This window comes from Amphiprion ocellaris, chromosome 5 (assembly GCF_022539595.1).
Source record: "Amphiprion ocellaris isolate individual 3 ecotype Okinawa chromosome 5, ASM2253959v1, whole genome shotgun sequence".
Lineage (NCBI taxonomy): Eukaryota > Metazoa > Chordata > Actinopteri > Pomacentridae > Amphiprion > Amphiprion ocellaris.
Window position 1 is genome coordinate 38,397,379 of NC_072770.1, and position 20,664 is coordinate 38,418,042.

Here is a 20,664-nt window from a genome sequence, read left to right on the forward strand (position 1 = left end):
CATCAGTAGATGTTTTTCCATCATCAGTAGATGTTTTTCCATCATCAGTAGATGTTTTTCCATCATCAGTAGATGTTTTTCCATCATCAGTAGATGTTTCTCCATCATCAGTAGATGTTTCTCCATCATCAGTAGATGTTTCTCCATCATCAGTAGATGTTTTTCCATCATCAGTAGATGTTTTTCCACCATCAGTAGATGTTTTTCCATCATCAGTAGATGTTTTTCCATCATCAGTAGATGTTTTTCCATCATCAGTAGATGTTTCTCCATCATCAGTAGATGTTTTTCCATCATCAGTAGATGTTTTTCCATCATCAGTAGATGTTTTTCCATCATCAGTAGATGTTTCTCCATCATCAGTAGATGTTTTTCCATCATCAGTAGATGTTTCTCCATCATCAGTAGATGTTTTTCCATCATCAGTAGATGTTTTTCCATCATCAGTAGATGTTTCTCCATCATCAGTAGATGTTTTTCCATCATCAGTAGATGTTTTTCCACCATCAGTAGATGTTTCTCCATCATCAGTAGATGTTTCTCCATCATCAGTAGATGTTTTTCCATCATCAGTAGATGTTTTTCCATCATCAGTAGATGTTTCTCCATCATCAGTAGATGTTTCTCCATCATCAGTAGATGTTTCTCCATCATCAGTAGATGTTTTTCCATCATCAGTAGATGTTTTTCCATCATCAGTAGATGTTTCTCCATCATCAGTAGATGTTTTTCCATCATCAGTAGATGTTTTTCCATCATCAGTAGAAAGATGTTTCACCATGCTGAATGTATCTCCAACAACCTGCTCCTCTGTTCACTGTTTCTGAGTCATGCTGACTTTATTTATTCATCCAGTAGCTTTGATTTTAATCAGTCTCTCTTGTCTGTGAATTTACTGTTAGTTACATTCAGACTGGTTTTGCTGCTATTTGGTGTCATTTAGATTGTTTTGCGTCACATTTGATTGTTTTTGCATAATTTTTTCTTTCCCATTTGGTCATTTTGTGCATTATTTGGTTAATTTTTCATGTTTTTTGTAGTTACATTCCCCTTTTATAGTCATTTTGTGTCACAGTTTGGTTGTTATATCTTTTTGTGGTAATTTCTCATCACTTGTGTCTTATTTTGTTTATTTTTGTTCATTTTAAATAAAACGCCTTCACGTCTTCCAGCCACTGATTAGATCTCAGTTTTCCCAGCAGCTTTTTCTACCTCCGAGCCCCCAGACTCAGACTCCAGCCCCTCGAGTCGTTGGTTTCGGCTGTGATTCCATCCTGCAGAGCTTAATTTAGATGGCAGCCCGGCCTGCTGGGGGCCTCTTATTAAATCTGCGCACAGATCAATGCTCGGAGTTCATCGCTGCGACAAAGCAACATGATTTATAACGCGTTTGGGTAATCTATCGATTTCTAACGCAGTGGAAGCCATCAATGTTGTTTTTCCTATTAGATGAAGGTAAACACAGCTAGCGGTGAGTAATGACTGCTGACCTCCCTCCTCCTCCTCCCACGCCAACACTAACTCCAGCATAAAGCCGCAAATATACAGAGTTCAAGCTGAAATGCATGAAAAACACCACTGAAGTGAAACTAAACATCAACAATTCAAACGTGTTCCTAAAAATGATTAAAAAAAAAAAAAATGTCCAGATTGACTAAATGTTGTCAGTAAAGGCTAAAATAAATAAATAATGGCTCTTGAAAATGACAAAAGTGCAAAATTTTCCAAAAAAGCTGGTATTATGTACCCATAAAGTTTCTGTGAGTGTTTATAAATGGATGGATCCATGTTTCTACTAAAAAACAGAGACTTTGGTCGACATTTCTCAAACTTTTGAGGCATTGACATCAATAAAATTACTCCAGATCTGTCTAAAACAAGACAAAGATTGTTCTAAACTATATGAAAATTCCTTAAATTGGTCCAAACTGACACAGAACGTGTCCAAAATACTTAAATTTGCCCAAAATAACTTGAAACCTCTCCAGAATGACGCAATATTTGTCACAAAATGTTGATAATTATCAATTGTTGAACCTTGAAAATGGGGAAAAAAAAAAATTAAAAATCCTATCAAGGCTGGTCGAGTGTCTCCATAAAGTTCCTGTAAGTGTATTTCTATTGATGGATTCATATTTCCGAATAAAAGTACAGTCTTTGGTTGACATTTCACCAACTTTAATGCCTCTAACATCAGTAGAATCTGATGTGTGGCAAATATGGCAAGACAAGATTCCAGTGTTTTGCTATGTTGACTTGAAATCTGTCTCAACAACATCTCTGAAACACCTTTAAACTTGTTTACAACTATTTAAAAATTGTCCAGGATCACTCAGATTGTTTAAAATGACCCAAAATTTGTCCAAAATGACATTAATAAATACTTATTTGACCTCTAACATGGAAAAAAAAGTACACATTTTTTAATCAAGAATGATATTGTGACTCCAGTGTACACAAATGGATGGATCCATATTTCCACTAAAATCCAGTCTTTAGTCCACATTTCACCAACTGTTGAGGCTCTAACATCAGTAGAATCTGATGGGTGAGAGGTTCAACAAGACAAAGTTCCAGTTTTTGGGTATTTTGACTTGAAATTTGTCCAAAATGACTCAAAAATAGTCAGAAGTGGCTTTAAATCTTTCACAATTAGTAAAAATAGTCCTAAAGGACTCATAAATAGTCCTAAATTACATAAAACCAGTCCAGAATGAACAAATAGTCAGAAAACAATTAAAATGTGTCTCAAAATCAGTTAAAAAATGTTCTAAGTATAAAATGTCCAATCAAGGCTGGTATTTTGGCCCCATAAAGTTTCTGCAAGTGTATTTATATGGATGGATCCATATTTATACTAAAATACAATCTTTGGTCGACATTTTGCCAAATTTTGAGCCTCTGGCATCAGTAGACAAGGGTTCCATTTTTAGATATTTTCACTTGGAACTTGTCCAAAATGAAAAAAAACTCAAAAATGAATTACTTCAAATCTTTCACAATTGGTAAACAGTCCAAAAGGACTCAAATAGTCCTGAACGACATAAAACCAGTCAAAATTGACTGAATAGTCTGAAATTAATCACAATTTGTGTCGCAACCAGTAAAAAAAAAAAAAAATTGCACTAAATGAGGAAAACCTTTCTAGAATGAAAAATAACAGAACACAAAGCCATTTTTATTCCATTATTTGTGTGAATTTTTGTCGTAAACACTCTAGAACTATCACTTTGTGGTTGTGCTTCTAAACCAACTAGTTCAGTTTTAATTTCCTCCCATGTCTCCATCTGTTCCTGGTTTGCAATGTTTAAAAATAGTTTTTAGAACCAAAATCCAATCAGTTAGTCGATGAGTTCAGGTGAAAATTTGTGCCAGATTTGAATAAATTCCCTGCAGGTGTTGAAGAGATATTTGGTCCACAGCTGCTACCTGCATGGAGGCTTTAAAAGAAGATAAATCAGAATATTTTAGACTCAGTTTAGTCCGTTCAGGCATCAGAAACATTCATCCTGATGCTGTGACTTTGATTTGTCCTTTTCTGAACACGATTTACATACATGAACACACATTACACGTGTAAATCCACACAAGCCTGCTGTAAATAAAACAATTACTTATATTAGCTCCTCTGCTGCTGACCAGGAGGATTAAAACCAGCAGTGACCTCCAAAGCAGCTAGCTTAAAGACGCTAACAAGGATTTATATCGGAAACACAAACACATTTAAAATACACCCAGATTAGCATCCACAAACAGCAGCTAATTCATTCACAACACGTGATTCACATGCAGAAAGCTGTAATAAGACACCAGATCAATGTTTCTACTGACTAATGAGCTGAATCAGTGTTAGTTTTAGCTTCTCTAGCTAGCTGTTATCATATAAACACAATACAAGACCCAGAAAATAATTTTAACACACAGATTTTTCGCTATATATGGGTGTTTTTGTACTTCTGAGGCTAAGAAATGTCTATTTAGGGACAAAAAAGGAGTCGTTCAAATGAAAATAATTAAATTCAGTCGTAAAATTTGGTTTAAGGTTTGGATCATCCATTATCCATCCATTATCTATACACCGCTTAATCCTCACTAGGGTCGCGGGGGGGGGGCTGGAGCCTATCCCAGCTGACTCGGGCGAAGGCAGGGGACACCCTGGACAGGTCGCCAGTCTGTCGCAGGGCTACATACAAAGACAAACAAGCACTCTCACATTCACACCTACGGGCAATTTAGAATAATCAATCAACCTCAGCATATTTTTGGACTGTGGGAGGAAGCCGGAGTACCCGGAGAGAACCCACGCATGCACAGGGAGAACATGCAAACTCCATGCAGAAAGATCCCGGGAAAGCCGGGACGCGAACCAGGGACCTTCTTGCTGCAAGGCGAAAGTGCTAACCACTACACCACTGTGCAGCCCCAGGTTTGGATCAGTGTCGGAAAAAGTATTCATATTAGAGATTTATAAATACAGTTTTTAGAGTTGTTGCTCGACCATATCTGAACATTTTTATGGTGCAAACTGTGACTATTTGTAAAGTTAAAACCAATCCAAAATCAATCTGAAACCAATCTAAACCTTGTATCAAAAATCAATTAGGAAAGCAACTTGAAAACAGATTCGAGACCAGTCCAAAACCAGTTTCAATCCAGTATTAATCCAGTGTCATAAACCAAGTAAAAAAAGCAAGTTGAAACCAGGTTCAAAATCTGTTCAAAACCAGCTCAAAACCTGGTTCAAATCTAGTCCAAAAATAGTTCAAAATTATTCTAAACCAAGAATGAAAGCAAGTTGAAACCATGCTAGAAACCAGCCTGGTCTAAATCCAATCGAAAACCAGTGTAAAACTACACAAGTATGAAACAACGTTGAAAACATCCACGCTTCCATCCCACCACTCCAGATTCAATCTTTGTTTGGTGAGAGTCTCGTAACATTTCAAAATCTTGACCTTACAATGTCAATTTGATGATTTGCTGCAACATCAATAAAAACTGAACAAATCTGTCTCAAATCCAGAGCTACTGCATCTTTAGCCACAAAAAGAATAAGTCCAGTAATAGATGGTCTGACAGTTATCTTTTAAGTTTGTCATTTACTTCTTTTAATCGTCTCGTTTTCCACCTCCAATCATTGACCTTCAGCTCTGTAAACTCTACCTGAACCTTCACAAAGTGCCGCCACCCACCGAGGACGTCCTCAACCTGCTCAGAACTCCATTTAAACGCTGGTCTTCCTGCAGCGCAAACACTCGTCGACAAAGTAACTTCCTCAAACGCTGCGGTTCCCCGGGGAATGAAATCACACCTTTGGAGAAAATGGAGAAAGACGTAGCGACAGACTGGAGGAGGAAGACGACTCCGGAGACCTCGGGGAGCTGAGATGCTGAGGTTCATTTCGGAGGCCAGACAGATGCCAGCATTCTCCAGGGAATCTACACAATCAGACTCCGAGTGACAGACGCACAAACAAACCAAACATGCAAATCGAGAAACTCTCAAACTGAGCGCTAAAGAGGCCGGCGTGTCTGTTCTCCTATTGTGTTCATAAATGCAGTATAATGGTGTCATTTCACCATCCGTCATCGGACCGGATTCCCCACGGACCCACCGTCAGGAAGACAGGCCGATCAGGGGATTATTGCAGAGGCAGACGGCTGACAGACCCCCGAGGAAACAAACCGGCGGTGACATGATGGAAATAGCAGTCAGACGGTGGGCGACGGGCTGTTTGTGATGTGTTTTTTACTGTCTGATAATCAGCAAGAAGCGAGGAAATGAAGCAGCTCAGAGAAAATGATCATTAGAGCAGGAATAGTATCTGTGACGTACAGTAGAGACAATAAAAAACTAAATATAGTTGATGAAAAGGTTCATTGTTCCCTTAATTGCATAAATAAAGTGACTCATCTGTTGGTCTGAATCCTTTAGTTACGTAAAAGAAGCAACATGAAAACGTAGAAAATACGACAGTTAAAGGACAGAAATATTTCTTCCAGTGTTTCCCAAAGATTCTAAAAGATGGTTTTTCTATCTCAGGTGCACAAAATATAAACAATTTGTACACAAAAACAGGTTCTGTTGTAAAACGACATCATAACTAACAACTCTTCAGGAGCTCTTGTGTTAGTTTTTGATGGAAAATTTACAACCTGGTGGTTTAGCTCCAACCAGATCAGGTCAAAGTTGGTATAAACAAAGATTTAATCCATAAAACTGAGCTGAAGCTGAGCAAAGACCATGTTGGTGGACTGAGATCTGCATTTTTACACTCATTTGGTGCAATTTCAAAATTAACTGGTTTTAGACCTGATTTGGACCAGTCAGTCTGAAATCAGGTCCCAACTTCCTAAAATACTCGTTTTTTGTACTCCGTGTTGGACTTGGTGTGGGAGCGTCGTGAAGAAGTTCTTCTGTGGATTCAGTCTGTCTCAGTGTCTTCTGTTTCCTCATATAATCTAGACCGACTCGACTCAGTTTTATTTATATTCCACCGAGTCAGAACATATAACTTTCCATCACGAGGTTAACACTTTACAGGGAACCATAAATCATCTGGTAGAACTCGTTCCAGTGTTCAGACTCCAGCCAGCAGCGGTGCCAGATGTTTGACTGGACGCTGCTCCGGACTGATTCCTGCTTCGCGTTGCGTCACTGCTTGTGTGGCTTCATCAAACACTTGTCACTCACTTCCTGATTGGTGTTCTGATCATGTCACCTGCTCGATGCCACTCCGCCATCTGACAGCTTCCTAAAATCACCTGCATCACTTTCACTTCCTGTTAGCATCTAGAAGTGCCAACGAAAACAAACCTCCTCACTGACATCCATCTGAGGAGCATTTAGTGGAGAATAAACATGAAAAGATGCATTTCTGAGCCGTAAATCAGCTGTTTTCAGACAAACTAAAGAAAAACATTAAAATAGAGGTTCATATAAAGAAGCTGTTGAATCTGCAGTGATGAAGTCGTGTTTAGACTGGATTCAGATTGGTTTTACAACTTATGTTTTAGACTAGTTTTAGACTGGTTTTAGACCATTTTTGAACTAATTTTGAACCTGGTTTTAATTGGCTTTCATACTTGGTTTATGGTACTGGGTATAGACTGGTTTCACATTGATTTTAGAATTTATGTTTAGACTGGTTTTAGACTGTTTCAGGCTTGTTTTAGACCTATGTTTAGACTAGATTTTTGATTTTTGACTGGTTTTGGAATAGTTTCGAACATAGCTTCAACTTGCTTTATACCTGGTTTTTGGTATGGGTTTTGGACTGAATTTGGGCCTGATATTGAACTGGTTTTGAATCTGGTTTTGAGTTGGTTTCAGACTGGTTTTGGACCTGATTGGACTTGTTTTTAACCTGTTTTCCACTTCCTTATTTACTTGATTTATGATGCTGGATTTAGACTGGTTTCAAACTGGTTCTGGTTCTGATTTGGACTGGATTAGAATCTAGTTTCAAGTTGCTTTCATAATTGGCTGTTGATACTATGGTTTAGATTGGTTTCAGATGGGTTTTTGATTGGATTTAGACTGGTTCTGGAAAAGATTTTGGCCTGCTATTGGACAAGATATGGACTTGATTTTTGACTGGTTTTGGAATAGTTTTGAACCTGGTTTCATCTTGCTTCAAATGTGGTTTTTGGTAGAGGTTTTGGACTTCATTTGAACCTGATTTTGAACTGGTTTTGAAGCTTCCTTTGTATTTGTTTTTTGTTTGTTTTGTTTTTTTTTTACTGTTTTTTTAAGTGGTTTTGAACTCGGTGATGGAGCTGATTATGGCCTGATTTGGATGTATTCTGAATCTTGTTTCGAGTTGCTTTCATACTTGGTTTATGGTTCTGGGTTTCAACTGGTTTTGGAAGGTCTTGGAGAACTAATTCTGTCTCAGTGTCTTCTCTTTCCTCTTATAATCCAGACTGACTCATTTTATTTAAATTCCACCTAATCTGAATGTTTTCATCCAAACATGTAAAAATAAAACCGTGAAAAGAGCAGTTGAGCTGTAGAGAAGCGTGTTCTGTTGTGTCTCCGGTGATGGAAGTCCTGGAGTTATAGGTCCAGCTGGTCTTCGCAGGAAGTCGGCGTGATGTGGCCGACTCCAAACTATAAGAGGCAGGAGGCAGTTATGTTGCAGAGGCAATTTCCCAGCTGTCGGTTTGCAGTATTGGCCGCCATCGGAGCTGCTGTCAGCTGTTCACTTAGAGGGAAGGTTCCAGCGCCGTGGCAGAGCTGAGTTTTCTAATACCGACTCTCAATTCTCTCCTTCTTCTTCTGCTCTCTGTAGCAGTAGATCCCTGTGTGGAGGACCAGACCAGACAGGTGTGCGTGGTCGGATTCTCCAGCTCTGATTGGATAACGGCCGCTGTGTGTTCGCTGCTGAAGTTTCTGTTTGATTGGAAGTCTGACACCGTGTGAGGCTGTGATATTGTTTGGGAAGATGGATTTTTATTTTGTCGTGGGGTTATGAAACTTTCACTACCTTCAATGCTGCCTCGACTCTGAGTTCATAACGGTGAGTCAAAAGTAGATTTTAGCTCAAAACAAAGACGAACTGCACCTCAGTTCAAAGCATTCTTTGCCAAAAGCCGAGAACACATCATTTTAAACAAGAATTAAGGAATTTGGGGTAAGTTTGTAGTCACTTTGGAGACATTTTAGACATTCTGGGAAAGATTTAGGTGACTTTGGGCAGGTTTTTAGTAATTTGTTTGTCATTTTAAACAAGTTTCAGTTCAGTTTGGACCATTTTTGAGTGACTTTTTTTGTCATTTTGGGCAAATTCACTTCAGACAAATTTGAAGTTGATGGACATGTGTGTTTTGAGTATTTTGGACAAGTTTTTGTCATTTTGAACAGGTTTTTAGTTGCTTTGGACCAGTTTGGAGTCACTGGACAAGTAAGTGTTGAATAATTTTGGACATGATTTGGGTCATTTTGGACTACTTTATTTGGCATGTTGGTGAGGTGTTTTGGCATATTGGACAAGTTTTTAGTCATTTTGAACAAGTTTTTACTCACTTCTGACATTTTTTTTGTCACTTCGGACAACTTTATTTGGTATTTTGGGCAGCTTATTGATATTCTGATATTCTGTTTTTTGGCATGCTGGATACATTTTTAGTCACTTGAACAAGTTTTTGGCATGTTGGAAAAGATTTAGGTCACTTTGGACCACTGTTTTGTTATTTTTGACAAACTGAACTGAAGCAAGTTTCAGTTCAGTTTGAACCATTTTCGATTCACTTTTGACAGTTTTTTTTACTTCAAATTTGAAGTCGTGTGAGTTTTTAAGTATGTCATTTTGAACAAGTTTCAATACACTTTGGACAATTTTTGAGTCAGACAGTTTTGTCAACTTTATAGTCCCTTTGGACAAATTTGGAGTCATTGGACATGTGAGTGTTCAGTACTTTGGACAAGTTTTCATTATTTCATTTTAAATAAGTTTGAAGTCTTTTTCTACATGTGTGGAGTCACTGGACCAGTAGGTAACTGTTTAGTCATTTTGGACATGATTAGAGTCATTTTGGACAAATTTCAAGTCACTTTGGACATTTTTTGACTTTTTGGACAAGTTTCAAATCGCTTGACTATCAAACTGAGTTTTCCTGCTGCTGTCCTCATATTGGTCCACAGGGTGATCCACTAATGTTTACAATGAAACGTAAATGTTTTTGTCTTTTCTGGACAAGTTTCAAAGCCTTTAGGTCAACCTTTCAGCCATTATGGATAAATCTTAAGTCACTTTGGAACACTTTTGAATCATTTAGTTTTTTAATTAATTTTTTTGGTATTTTGTGATGTGATTTGGGTGACTCTGGACAATTTTTTTTTGACTTGTTGGACAAGTTTTGTGGCATTTTGGACAATATTTTGGCACATTGAAGAAATTTTAAGTCTCATTTTTTGCAAGTTTCTAGTCATTTGTTCATAAAACTGAACTGATCTGTCATCACAATGGTCCACAATCATATTAAGCTGCCGAGCTTCAGAACGTCAGACTTGTACATAAAAACAAACCTTGGATGGAAATCTGTAATGCACTTGGCCGAATGTCTGCCACACTTTTTCCTTCCAGTCAGACTGAAACAAAAACAGGATCTATGTAAAAATCAGATTTCTTTGGGAGTTTCTACTCTGACCTAAGTTGTTTTGTCCTCATTTCCCTGAATCTCTACAACAGAGGGTCTAGAGATGCACAACAGTCATATTAAATAAACCAGGGTCGTCCTTTAAATAAGAAATGACGTCTAAATAAACCGTAGACTGGTGCAAGTATCTTAAGTTTTAGTTTATAGTTGACACATGACAGTTTTGTGTGTAATTTACCTCCTACCAGCTTCTTTTTTGTTGGGAAAAGGACAAAATTACCAAGATTTAGGACAGAGATTTAATAATAAACAAGGACAATAATGTGAATTCTGCAGATAAACAAGGAGAAATTCCACTTCCAGGTGTTTGTTTGGATGTTAAAGTTCTATGTACTGGACCAGAGAGCAGCTAGTTTCATTTCTAAACATGTTTTTTCTAAATTATGAGCTTCCTAACAGAATGGAGCTTGTCTTTTAGAGCATCCTTTCCTGCTCATCTCCCTGAAACACAACACTTCTGTTCACACTCCAGCGGGACGAAGGACGGAGTGATGGATCTATAGAAATGTGACACTTTTAATCTGCTGCTGTTTGACCTCCTCTTAACTCAGACGGAGCAAGAAGGAGTCGACTGCGACACAGTTGGGTTTGAGGACATACAGGAAGCTGCTGTGGTCGATTCAGGATGTAGATTACTTCCTGCTTCTGTAGAGGTACGTCTTTCACAAAGGTTATTTTTAGTCCCAGTCCAGGTAGATGATGCAGATATTTAATACTATGAGAGGCCTCCAGCTGGTTAAAATGAAATGTTTTCTACCTGCAGTAAATGGTTTGTGATTACCAAAGAGAGAAATTCTATCTACGGCAATCGGAGAGGACCTGAGCGCTCACTTCCTTTATTTAAAAGCAGCGAGCCCTTTGAATGAATCATTGTTAAGCAGCTCGTAGCGAAGGGATGAACTGCCCCAAGGGTAGTTCGGCGTTTAGCTCCGGGGTCAAAACTTGTGTTGTGTAAAAAGTCCTAATTAGTGGAACATAAAGGCGGCACTGGGATTCATATTTCTGTCCAGACGGCGACAACAAATGCTGTAATCCAGACAATACAGATGGACGAACACGCTGTTGAAAAGTAGAAGGTCAACGAGACAGAAAAGCGTCGATCTGGAGTTCTAACGGATGATTATTAATGTATCAACTTTTTTAAAAGATAAACCACTTGGAAGGAATAATGTGATGTTTATTGTCCTGCTATGAAAACATGCCGGCATCATAACGCAAACCAAAGCTGTCCTCATGAATTCTGATCAGATTTGGTTTGAAAGTCTTTGTAAAATGCAGCTCCAACACCTTTTATTCACAGGTGATATTCTAGAAGTGTTGCCACAAAAGGTTTTTTGTCATTTTCTATAAGTATTGAGTCACTTGGGACAGGTCTTTTGGCATGTTGGATGGGTTTTGAGTCACTTTGGACATGTTTTTGGGTCATTTTAGACACACTTTGATTCACTTTGGACAAATATTTTGGCATTTTGAACAAGTTTTGAGTAATTTCACACAGATTTTTTATACATTTTTCATGTTTGGCAAGGTTTGGTAATTTGGACATGTAGTCACTTGACCATCAAACTGAATTGACCTGCAACAATTCTCATAATGGTCTATGTTGTAATCCACCAACATTTTAAATGATTTATGAAAAAACTAGTCATTGTCCACAATGACTCTTAATTTGTCCAAAATAACTCGTAACTTGCCCAAAATGACTTGTAGCGTGTCCAAGATGAAGCGAAAATTGTCTAAAATTACTCAAAATTACTCAATTTTTGTCCAAAATGATTTGAAAATTGTACAAATTTAAAGAAACGTGTCTAAAATGACTCATAACTTGTCCAAAATGATTCGTAAATTGTCCAGAATTCTCAAAACTTGTACAAATATCATAGAAGCTTGTTCACAATGACTCAAAACATGTCCAAAATGACTCCAAACGTGTCCTAAATGATTTGTAAATTGTCCAAATTGACTCAAAATGTGTCAAAAATTATGCAAAACATGTCCAAAATGACTCGATTCTTGTCCAAAATTACCAGAAAGTTGTACAATTTTTGTCCAAAATGATGCAAAATTTGTCCAAAATGACTCGTCTAAAATGACCAGAAAATTGACAAATTTAAGAGGACCTTTTTACATATGTACAAAATAAAAAAAACTCTTGTATGAGAGTGAAAAGTTGTCCAGAAAAACTCAAAATTAGTTTGTTATGACTCAAAATTTGCCCATAAACCCTCCCAATAAAAGCCAGACTTTTCCATGAATCACGTTTTGTTTTCTGTCTTTTTGTTTTCAGTCTTTTTGTTTCCAGTTGTTTTGTTTTCCATCTAACTCCTCCTGATACGGACGTTAATTTAACTCCGTTAGTGATCTTGTCCATTAAACTTGATGTCATTGAGTCGTATCGACAGACTCTCACAGTTTCAGAAAGATTCAAACTGTCCTGAAGAAGCTGCAGAGATGAGACACAATCCGTCTGTCCGATCTGGACTCAGGGTGGAGGTCAGCGCTGAGGTGAGGCGTTGGACATGAAGTCTCTGTTCGGGTCGCTGGTTGAATGAATCCCTGCGGTCCGACGCTGTTTCTTCTTTGATTCTGGACTCGGCTGCTGCTGATTGTGTCTGCAGGCGCCGCTTTTGATCTTCCAACGTCTGAAATATTCACACGGAGAAAGACGGAACGGAGCGAAAACAGAGGGAAGTGAATGTTTTTCCACCGTTTTAGAGACGACAACAAAATAAAATTAAAGAAGCAGGAAGAGAAAGCGGCGGTAAACAAAAGAAGAGCGCCGCTGTGCAGGTCCTGATCGTTCCCTTTTAGCGACGCTGAACTTCAGACGGCGCTCCGGTTTTCATCCAGGCTGCATTAGCGGCGGAGGCCATTAGGGAAAGGTCAGCCATATTGAACACGGACGTCCCGCCGACGTCTCCAGCTGCTGCTCTGAAAAGACGCTCTTTCCCTCAATGGCTCACCAGCCTTTGTATTACCGAGGAAATCGAGTTAAAAGGTCAACACTTCCACGGCCTCCTTTGTTGTCTAAGTGCATGTGTGTGTGTTGGACAGAGTGTGTGTTCGCCGGCTTGTCCAAAGTGATGCAAAACTTGTCCAAAATGACTCAAAATGTGTCCAAAATGACTGAAATCTTATCCACAATGACACAAAAGTTGTCCAAATTGACTTAACTTCTCCAAGATGACTCAAAACATGTCTCAAATAACACAAAACTTGTCCAAAATGACTCAAAATTTGTCCAAAATGACGCAAAAGTCATCCAGAATGACACAAAACGTGACCAGAAAGACAAAAAATGTGTCCAAAATTACGCAAAATGTGTCCTAAATGACATAAAATTTGTCTAAAATGACACAAAACGTGTCCAACACAATGCAAAACCTGTCAAAAATGACATAAAATTTGTCCAAAATGACTTCTTTGTTTTCTAAGTGAATGTGTGTGTGTGTTGGACAGTGTGTGTGTGTGTTGGACAGCGCGTGTGTGTGTGTTGGACAGAGTGTGTGTGTGTGTTGGACAGCATGTGTGTGTGTTGGACAGCGCGTGTGTGTGTTGGACAGCGTGTGTGTGTGTGTGTTGGACAGAGTGTGTGTGTGTTGGACAGCATGTGTGTGTGTTGGACAGTGTGTGTGTTGGACAGCGTGTGTCTGTGTTGGACAGAGCGTGTGTGTGTGTGTTGGACAGAGTGTGTGTGTGTTGGACAGCATGTGTGTGTGTGTTGGACAGCATGTGTGTGTGTTGGACAGCATGTGTGTGTGTTGGACAGTGTGTGTGTTGGACAGTGTGTGTGTGTGTTGGACAGAGTGTGTGTGTGTTGGACAGCATGTGTGTGTGTTGGACAGCGTGTGTGTGTGTGTGTGTTGGACAGTGTGTGTGTGTGTGTGTGTTGGACAGCGTGTGTGTGTGTGTGTGTGTTGGACAGCATGTGTGTGTGTTGGACAGTGTGTGTGTTGGACAGCGTGTGTGTGTGTGTGTTGGACAGAGTGTGTGTGTGTGTGTTGGACAGTGTGTGTGTGTGTGTGTTGGACAGTGTGTGTGTGTGTGTTGGACAGCGTGTGTGTGTGTGTGTGTTGGACAGTGTGTGTGTGTGTGTGTTGGACAGTGTGTGTGTGTGTGTGTTGGACAGCGTGTGTGTGTGTTGGACAGCGTGTGTGTGTGTGTGTGTTGGACAGTGTGTGTGTGTGTGTGTGTTGGACAGCGTGTGTGTGTGTGTGTGTTGGACAGCGTGTGTGTGTGTTGGACAGCGTGTGTGTGTGTGTTGGACAGCGTGTGTGTGTGTTGGACAGCGTGTGTGTGTGTGTGTTGGACAGTGTGTGTGTGTTGGACAGTGTGTGTGTGTGTGTGTTGGACAGAGTGTGTGTGTGTTGGACAGTGTGTGTGTGTGTGTGTGTTGGACAGCGTGTGTGTGTGTTGGACAGTGTGTGTGTGTGTGTTGGACAGTGTGTGTGTGTGTGTGTGTTGGACAGCGTGTGTGTGTGTTGGACAGCGTGTGTGTGTGTGTTGGACAGCGTGTGTGTGTGTGTTGGAAAGCATGTGTGTGTGTTGGACAGAGTGTGTGTGTGTGTGTTGGACAGAGTGTGTGTGTGTGTGTTGGACAGAGTGTGTGTGTGTGTTGGACAGCGTGTGTGTGTGTGTTGGACAGAGTGTGTGTGTGTTGGACAGCGTGTGTGTGTGTGTGTTGGACAGCGTGTGTGTGTGTGTGTGTGTTGGACAGCGTGTGTGTGTGTGTGTTGGACAGCGTGTGTGTGTGTTGGACAGCGTGTGTGTGTGTTGGACAGCGTATGTGTGTGTGTGTTGGACAGAGTGTGTGTGTGTTGGACAGCGTGTGTGTGTGTTGGACAGCGTATGTGTGTGTGTTGGACAGCGTGTGTGTGTGTGTTGGACAGCGTGTGTGTGTGTTGGACAGCGTATGTGTGTGTGTGTTGGACAGCGTGTGTGTGTGTTGGACAGTGTGTGTGTGTGTTGGACAGCGTGTGTGTGTGTTGGACAGTGTGTGTGTGTTGGTCGTCCTTGTCCAGCCGTCCTCCCTCCATCCGTTCATCCATCACGTCATGTGACGTCCATCCATTCACCTTTTTGTCATTTCTGTCTGTCTGTCGTCTCTGCATTCTCTCATTTCACCGTCCATCAGTCATGAGCTCGTCTCCTCTGTCCCAGTATGAAGGTAGATCTGCTGTTTTACTCTGTCCTGTCCTCTGTCTCTACACTATTCTCTTTAGTTTTCACACTCGTCTTGTCTTGTTCTCTCTTATTTCCATCTATTATTCCAGTTTATTTCAGGCTGCTGTGTTTCATATTAATACGTCTCATTGGTGTCTCTGGATCAGTCTAACTTTATCTGTCTCTAGACATGTCTATGGATACAGGAAAGCATTAAAATACACAGAACATGACATAAAACAGTAAAAGAAATAAACCATCAGTTAAAACATTGCAACCTCAAAAAGACCAGTAACCAAGCAGAAAAATTAAAACAATTCTTGTCCCTACAGATGTGTTTTTCAAAGCTTCTTAAACTGACAAACTCATCCTAAACGACAATGTTTGTCCAGAATTACTCAGAAATTGCCCAAAATGAAAAAACTTGTCTCAAATGACTCAACTCTTGTCCAAAATGACCAGAAAATTGTACAAATTCAAAGAAACTGGTCCAAAAGGAAGCAAAAAATTGTCCAAAATGATGCAAAACGTGTCCAAAATGTCTTAAAAATTCTCCAAATTCAATAGAAACCTGTCCGAAATGACTCCAAAGTTGTCTAAAGCGACTCAAACCTTATTTGAAATTTAAAACATTTTTTTTCAAAAACTCTTGTAAATGAGTGAAAAATTGTCCAGAATGACTCAAAATTTGTTTGTAAATCTTCCTCAAAAAAGCCAGATTTTTCCATGACTCACTTTTTGTTTAAAGTCTAAACTAAATGACTAAATGAATGAAATTGTGAAAAAGGAAAAAAAACTTTGACCAAGTGAAAATTTTCCGAATTTAAGAATTCGTCAAAGAAGAAGAAATTTGTCAAGAATGACTCATGGAAATGTGTCCAGAATGAACAAAAACTTGTCCATAATGACACAATATTTGTTCAAAATGACTCAAAATGTTTCCAAAATGACTCAATATTGGTCCAAAATGACTCAAAACGTGTCTAAAATGACTCAAAACGTTTGTAAAATGACTCAAATGTGTCCAAAATGACACAAAATGTGTCCAAAATGACTCAAAACCTGACCAAAATGACTCAATTTTGGTCTAAAATGACTCAATATTGGTCCAAAATCACCCAAAAGTCGTCCTATATGGATTAAAATTTGTCCAAAATGACTTGAAAATTGTGAGAAAAAAAAGTCTCTCCAGGTGGCGCTAGTTTTTTCCTTATTTATTTATTTCTATCAGCCAGCTTAGCGAGTCTTCTCTCATAGATCTGTATAAATGGTGACAGGAAGTCCCTGGTTGCTGAAACAGTGGGGAACATCTGAAGCTCTGACTGGATTCTGTCGTGTGAATTCCCTCCATCAGATCCTCTCAGCATCTCCGTCCACTCGTGAAGTAAATGTAGCCGCCTCCTTTCCCTCATTGATCCCTTCTTTTCCCTCCTTTCTTCTCCTCTGACCTTCCCTCCCTGCCTCATCTTTCATCTGGGCTGTCTCTGCTAATCTCACCTCTCCTTCCTCCTCCCCTCACCTGGCCTCACCTTCCCTCCCTCCGTCGGCGGCTCCATTCGTCCATCCATCATGCTGTCTCGTCCTCGCCTCGGCTATCCTTTCCAGCACACACAGTGTAAAGAGTGGCAGTATTTTACAGCTGTCCTCTCCTGTCTGCTCTCCCTCTGCTGGCCCGTCTTCATCACATTTACCTCCGACTACGGCGAAGACTCCACTAAACAAAGCAGAACTGAGTGTTCGAGTCTTTTCTTTCTCCAAATTCTTCCAAACATCACATTCTCTGATGCAAAACTTGTCCAAAATGACTTTTAACTTCTCCAAAATGACACAAAACCTGTCCAGAATGATTCTAAAGTTGTCCAGACTAACTCAAAGTCGTCCAAAATGACATAAAGCATGTCCACAATGACTCAAAACGTGTCCAAAATTACTCAAGACCTGTCCGGAAAGACTCAAAACGTCTCCAAAATGACTTATAATTGTCCAAAATGACTTATAATTGTCCAAAATGACTAATAACTTGTCCAAAATGACTCATAACTTGTCCAAAAAGACACAAAATGTCTCCAGAACGACTCAAAGCTTGTCCAAAATGACTGAAAACATCTCCAAAATGACTCTAAATTGTCCAAAATGGATTGTAATTTGTCCAAAATAAGTCACTCGTCCAAAATTGTTCAAAATGTGTCCGAAATTTATCAAAATGTCTCCAGAATGACTCAAAATTTGTCAAAAATGACACAAACGTGTTCAAAATGACTTGTAAAATGTCCAAAATGATTCATAACTTGTCCACAATGACTCATAATTTGTCCAGACTAACTCAGAAGTTGTGCAAAATGACTTGTAAATTGCCCACAATGACTCTTAACTTCTCCAGAATGACTCAAAACTTGTCCACATTGACTCAAAACATGTCCACAATGACTCATAGCTTGTACAAAATGACTCTTAATTTGTCCAAAATAACTCAAAACTTGTCCAAAATGACTAAAGATTTGTCCCAAACTGTTCAAAATTACTCAAACATGTCCAGAATAACTCAAAACAAATGATGCAAAATGTGTCCAAAATGTTTGTTCTCCAAAATGATATAAAACCTATCACCTCAATGATTCAAAACTTGTCCAAAGTGACTCAAAACCTCTCCACAATGACTCAAAATGTGTCCAACATAACTTGTAATTTCTCCAAAATGAGTCATAACCTGTCCAAAATGACTTAAGATTTGTCCACAGTGACTCAAAACTTGTCCAAAAGGACTCTCAACTTAAAATGACACAAAATGTGTCCAAAATTATGCAAAAGATGTCCAAACTGACTAGTAAATTGTCCGCAATGACTCAAAAGTTGTCCTAAATGTCTATCCAGCATGAGACTCAACTGAACAAAGCAGAATTGTGTTTTCGTGAGTCTTTTCTTTCCCCAGGTTCTTCCCAACATCACATTCTGGGCCGCAGACAAACCTATCTCGGCAGCGTTCCAGGTTTTTATAATTGCACTCTTGTTATCTTGTTTTTTCCCGTGTTATTTGCATATTATTCTATTTGCCTGCAGCAGGAACTGCGAGGCGGAGAAGGACTTGGCAGCGGCGAACCTGCCTATTGATTGTAATGTGCCTGAAATTAGAGCGAAGGTGTGAAATGAATATTAGATTTGCTGCTGTTTGCTGTAATTTTCTGTGCCGCGGTGTTCCGTCTTATTTGTCCGTCCGCCGCCTTGTTAAAGGCAATTCAAGGAGACAAGGAGGGAAATTGACTGTGAATGTTGACTGGAATCTGCATTCGCCTCCATGTTTCTGTCTTTTCCCTGGTTATCTGTAGCCATCACACCTTTCTGCACAGCTCCCCTGTAAATCTCCACCATTTTTTCTTCAATCGCTCACTTTCGTCCTCCCAACAAATCAAAGCCCATCCAAAAAGGTAAAAAAAGACGTCAAAAATGACTCAAAATTTGGCTGAAATTACTCAGTTCTTGTCAAAATTATGAGAAAATTGACCAAAATAAAAAGAAACTTGTACAAAATGACTTGAGAATTGTACAAAATAAAAAAGAAACCTGTCCTAAATCACTCTAAACTTGTCCAAAATGACTCATAGCACGTCCAAAATGATTTCAAAATTGTCCAAAATAAAAAAGCTTGTTCTAAATGACTCAAAACTTTAAATTATTAGAAAATTGTCCAAAATTAATCAAAACCTATCTAAAATGGTAGAAAACCTGTCAACAATGAGTCAGAATGTGTCCAAAACAATTCAAAACCTATCCAACTTCTCCAAAATGACTTAAACCATGCCCAAAATGACTCAAAAAGTGACCAAAATGAGGCAAAACTTGTCCAAAATTACGGAAAAATTGTACAAACTAAAAAATGTGTCCTAAATGACTCAAAGCTTGTACAAAATAACTCAAACTGTGTCAAAAATTATGCAAAACATGTCCAAAATGACTCAAAATGTGCCCAATACATGTCCAAAATGACTCCAGATGTGTCCACAAAGACTCAAAACATGTCCAAAATGACAGAAAACTATGCAAAAAGGAACTCAAAACTTGTCCAAAATGACTCAAAATGTATCCAAAATGATTCAAAATGTGTCCAAAATGACTCAAAATGTGTCCAAAATGACTCAAAATGTATCCAGAATGACTCAAAATGTGTCCAAAATGACTCAAAACTTGGCGAAAAATAATTTAAAAAGTGTCCAAAATGACTTAAAACTTCTCCAAAATGTGTCCAAAATGACTCAAAATGTGTCCAAGATGAAAAGGTTGCTGTAAGTAATTGAAAATTTTTCCAAAACTTGCCCAAACATCTTTCCAAAGGAGACAAGGAGGGAAACTATCTGCATTCACCTCCATGTTTGTCTTTTCCCTCTCCATCTTTCTGCTCTCTTCTCATTTGTACCACTTCCATCCTCCACCAACAAAAAAACAAAAGAAATCCTTGTACTCTCCAACCACTTTCACGCCATTTGATGTATGATTTATTAGAGATCGATTCGTCCATGTTTTCTGATGAGTCCGTCTGTGATTTTACCTGATATCGAATCAATACGTAATCCCCCGTCCTCGCCGCCGAGACGAAACATCTTTAAGCTGCTTTTAGAGAAAAGAAAAGATCCAGAGAAATGTGGAGACACCGACTCAGACGAGGGTTTCCTTTGTTTTTAGGGATGTTTGAATCCACTGACTTCCATGGTCTTCCTTCTGAGATGGTCTAGGATGGAAATCGAGATTTGAAATCGACGGAAAAGCAAACGGGAAGTCTTCAGCCGATCTTCAAGACTCCAGGTATTTATTTTCACACTGTAAATGCTGGTTTGTATCTCAAACTTAGCCATCAAGCCTCAAATCACCGTCCAAATCTGTCCATGTTTGACTTAGTTACCACCCAAAGTCTTCTGATAATCCAACTCTAACTTTCCTCAATACACTTTACTCAAAATGTGTCCAGAATGACTTAAAACCTGGTCAGAGTTTTTCAAGACTTGTCCTAAATAATGCAAAATGTGTCCAAAAAACCCTAAACTTGTCCAAAATGACTACAAACTTGTCCACATTGACTCAAAATTTGTCACAAATAATGCAAAATATGTACAAAATGACTCAAAACCTGTCTAAAATGACAAACTAATTGTCCAAAATGACACAAAACTTGTCCAGAATGACTTGTAAATTGTCCAAAATTTCCCCTAAACTTGTCCAACATGACTCAAAACCTGTCTACAATGACTCATAACTTGTGCAAAATGACGTAAAATGTGTCCAAAATGACCCTAAATCTGTCCAAAATGATCATAAACTTGTCCAAAATGACTGAATACATGTCTAATATGAC

At 39.0% G+C, this 20,664-nt stretch overlaps 1 long non-coding RNA gene across 1 annotated transcript in view; it reads left to right on the forward strand.

The window, feature by feature from the left end:
* The first annotated feature begins 19,853 nt into the window (after positions 1 to 19,853).
* Positions 19,854 to 20,664, forward strand: part of LOC129348921 (uncharacterized) — a 30,024-nt gene continuing 29,213 nt past the window's right edge. The window contains exon 1 of the long non-coding RNA XR_008601676.1: positions 19,854 to 20,117. This is a non-coding gene — a long non-coding RNA (uncharacterized LOC129348921). The remainder of the gene's footprint in view (positions 20,118 to 20,664) is intronic.